This window comes from Chenopodium quinoa, unplaced genomic scaffold, assembly GCF_001683475.1.
Source record: "Chenopodium quinoa cultivar QQ74 unplaced genomic scaffold, ASM168347v1, whole genome shotgun sequence".
In the NCBI taxonomy this organism is placed as follows: Eukaryota; Viridiplantae; Streptophyta; class Magnoliopsida; order Caryophyllales; family Amaranthaceae; genus Chenopodium; species Chenopodium quinoa.
Window position 1 is genome coordinate 5827307 of NW_018742205.1, and position 4154 is coordinate 5831460.

The window sequence follows — 4154 nt, forward strand, 5'->3', positions numbered from 1 at the left end:
TTATGGCTAAAATTTAGTCCCAAAATGATCATCTCATTTGTATTAAAATACCCTTTAATTTGCAACAATATTATGCAAAATTAGCTTCCCCATTAAATTTTGTTTTTTCCATGTACTTTATTACTTTCTCTCTACTTTTTTGCAAATATCATGTAAATTTACCTTTTCAATGTATTTTTTATTAGCTTCCCCCATACACTTGCACTTCCCATTTATGTTTCTTAATACCCGTGAAAAATGCTAAAAAGGGTCGAAGTTTCGGGGATAGAGGGAGTATAAAGAACTACGAGTATTATTTATGGTCAAAATTGTACGTTCATAAACATAAAAGTCAGAACAATTCATGTATCGAAAAATAAAAGAAATAATAGAGGTGATCATTGGCCGGGTCAGATCGGGTCAATGCCAGAAAAACCAGCCCACTTCTCGAGTCGAGTCGGGCTGGGCCAAGCTTTGGGGCGGAAACTATGTGCCAAAACCCGCCCAAAATGGCCAAGTTATGCGGGCTTTTCAAGCCGGGCCAAAAAAACCAACTGACATTGCATAAAATGCTTTTCCAAGTCCGCCCCAAAAAATTAAAAAAAAAAATCGGGTCGGGCCGAAAAAACCCGCCCAAAATCAGGTGGGGTCTGGCTAGTGGGTCGGGCTGAGTTTGATCAGCTCTAAGAAATAACAATCTTTGTTTATAATTTCTACTTTTAACTTCTCATTCATAACGTTTAGACCTGTGCAATAGCTTTTGTTCAAAAATAAGAGGGACTTGAATTTTTCTTTTGTTAAAAAAACATACTTCGTAGTTATTTGGGACAAGTAGCCGAATTGCTATGAGCCTAGGTGAAATTGAGTGATAAAAGAAAACAAATGGAGGGACACCCCTAACTATGCTACTTAACTAAGGTTAGTTCATTAAATGAGTTAAACCTCTAATTAAGAGCAAATCATGCAAGTAATATCATGCTTAGGAAATGATTAGAAGTATGGGATTATATTTGGGGTTTTTAAAAACTAAGGTACACCATTGAGAAATTAAAAAAAAGTTCAAATACACTATTGGTAATTTCTCATTTCTTTTTCAAAAATCAAACCATTTGCCTAACTTCCTTAATTCCACTCACACTTCTCTAGGAAAAAAAAATCACTTAATTTCAAGTGTTGCTTCGTTTGCTTGCTCCTGTTGTTGTGCTTCTTTTGCTTGCTATTGTTGTTGTGCTTCATTTCTTCGGTGGTTGCCCTCTTCAGGTATTCTTCTTCCTTCTTCGTTAGCTGCCCTCTCAAAACATAGTCTAATGTGCTCTGAAATATGGTTTTATAATCTATCTTATGCTTATAAAAGTATTATGGTATTATGAAATATGGTCTGTAATATGAAATATGGTCTGTAATATGAAATATAGTATTGTAGGTGCTCTGAGATATGATCTGAAATTAGTATTATGATTTTATTTATTGGTCAGAATTTTTGTTCTGAGTTGTGAGATTCTCAAGTGTGAATTTGGAATATGTATTAACCTTGGCATTTGTTCTCAATAGTAGCTTTAAAATAGTTTATTGATTTATTCATGTTGTAAGTGTACTATTATTTGGAGCTTTACTTGCAATATCAGAGCAATGTATTACATAGGACAATAACAATGACTTGCAAAATTCATGACAACAAAACAAGATGAAATCATTAAACTCGTATGTTTTATTTCAAAGCCTTTTGAAAATATGAATACGAGGATGTGAAATACACTCCTTACACTTTGTAATTTTTACGCAAATTTGAAGAAGAAAGATAATCAGTTTAAAGTATCGATAGACCAGATTGTCGCAGATAGAGATAGAGGTTGGTCCCTTTTTCAAGTGTTGTATCGGTTTGAGGGAAAGGACTCAAAAAAATTATATGTGGTGTCTAGCGTAATGGTCGAGTTATTGAAGCATTATAAGGTGATAAGGAAAAGACAAAAACTTAGGCGTTCTCCTTCGGTAAAAAAAAAATCGCCTATAGGATGACCCCGACATTAGAAGATGTCTTTTTTCTTACTGGATTGCCCATTAGTGGAAAACAGTGATCCCCTGTACTAGCCGGGACAGTGGAGCCTTTGATAGAGTATTTGGGAGGAATGACAAACATTTTTTTTTTTGAATTCTCCGCAACAAATTACATTGGATCCATTTAACCCACTAAATAAAAAGATTTCTGGCACTCTTCTGCTAATCATTCACTATATAATCATCCCGGCGCATAGTGGCCATTTGTGCTCGACTAATTATTTAGAATTCATAGAAACAGAGGTTGACTCATTTGCCTAGAGGCAGCAATGCTGGCATTCATCTACCACGACATGAGCTCTTTTGTAGAGAATGAAGTGGTAGCCGTCACTGGCAACACTTGGATTCCTTTGGTAATGTAAAATTTTTTTACTTTTCATTTAGTTTATGTTTGATATATGTTTTTAAAACTTGGTTTGCTAATTTTTTTTGTACATTATTTTGTAGTCATTATGTCTGTACCATATACCAAAGCTCCAACATGCCTTGGAAATTGAAGTTGAAGTGGGGCAACTGACAAGAATGTTAGCTTCAGTTTTTGACGCCCTTAAAAATGATTGCCACAACACAAGGGGGGCTTAAAGGCTAAGGTGAAGGTGTGCAAATTAAACAAATTTATGGATGCGGTACACCCTCGAAACAAATTTCTTTATTTTTTCAAAGATTTATTATTTTCATTGTATAATTAACTTCTTTTTTACCTTGTATAAACAGGACATTATTTAGCATCCTTATGCTTCAATCGTGTTGGGGCATGATCAAGTTTAATAGCTCAGGTTCTTAACCTGTTGTTTTGCTACAATGTTGCGGTGAATCATCAACCATATCATATTACAAAACAAATTTGGGAGTTTCATGGACATGATTTGTCGGAGATAAGGGATTTTCTTTTTAATATTAAAGTGAAACAAAACAGTGGCTCATGCGAACAAGATTATTTCAAACATTATAAAAAGGAGATTGAGTTGTACGGTGGAAGGAGACTCTTGCTGGAGTAAAGCATCTCTTCCCCCAAAACTCTGACCAAGGCAACATCTCACATCAGTTCTCCTCCTCACATCATAACTACGAGCAAGGCAGCGTCCATCAGTCCTCACCCTACCCCATGCTCGAAGACTCTGCCTTGCTCATAGTTGTGAGATGATGTCTTGCTCGTAGTTGTGATGCGAGGAAGAGAAATGATGTGAGTTGTTGCGTTGCTCGGAGTTGTGGGGAAAAAAAATGCTCTACTCTAGCAAGAGTCTCCTCCCACAACTCGATCTTCTCTTTATAATGTTTTAAATAATCTTGTTCGCATGACCCACTGTTTTGTTTCACTTTAATACAATGAAGAGAATCTCTCATCTCCGACATATCATGTCCATGAATCTCCCGAATTTATTTTGCTACAAGATGTGGTGGATGATTCACCGCAACATTCAAGTTTAAGAATCTGAGTTGTTTAACTTGATCACGCCCCTACGCGATTGAATCATAAGGATTCCAAATACTGCTTGTTCATACAAGGAAAAAAAAATTGAAACAAAAGAAATTTGTTTCGAGGGTGTACCGCATCCTTATGTTTTTTTAATTTGCACACCTTCACGTTCACCTTAGCCCTTAACCCCCCCCCCTCTTGTGTTGTGGCAATCATTTTTAAGGGTGTCAAAAACTGAAGCCAACAGTCTTATCGGTTGCCTCACTTCGATTTCCAAGGCATGTTGGAGCTTCGGTATGTGGTACATACAGAATTGATGCCCCCAAGCCATATGAGTAAACCTCTGCTTCTATGAATTCTACATAGTTAGTCGGTCACAAATAGCCACTATGCACCGGGACGATCATACGGTGAAAGATCAGCTAAAGAGTGGCAGAAATCTTTTTATCTAGTGGGTTAAGTGGATCCAATGCGATTTGTTGTACAGAATTCAAAGAAATATGTTTGACAACCCTCCCAAATACTCTATCAAAGGCTCCATTGTCCCAACTAGTCTGAAGGATCACTACTTTGCCAATAATGGGTAATCCAGTAAGAAAAAAGACATCTTCTAAAGTCGGGGTCATCCTTATAGGCGATTTTTTACCAAAGCAGAACGCCCAAGTTTTTGTGTTTTTCTCTATCTCCTTATAATGATTCAATA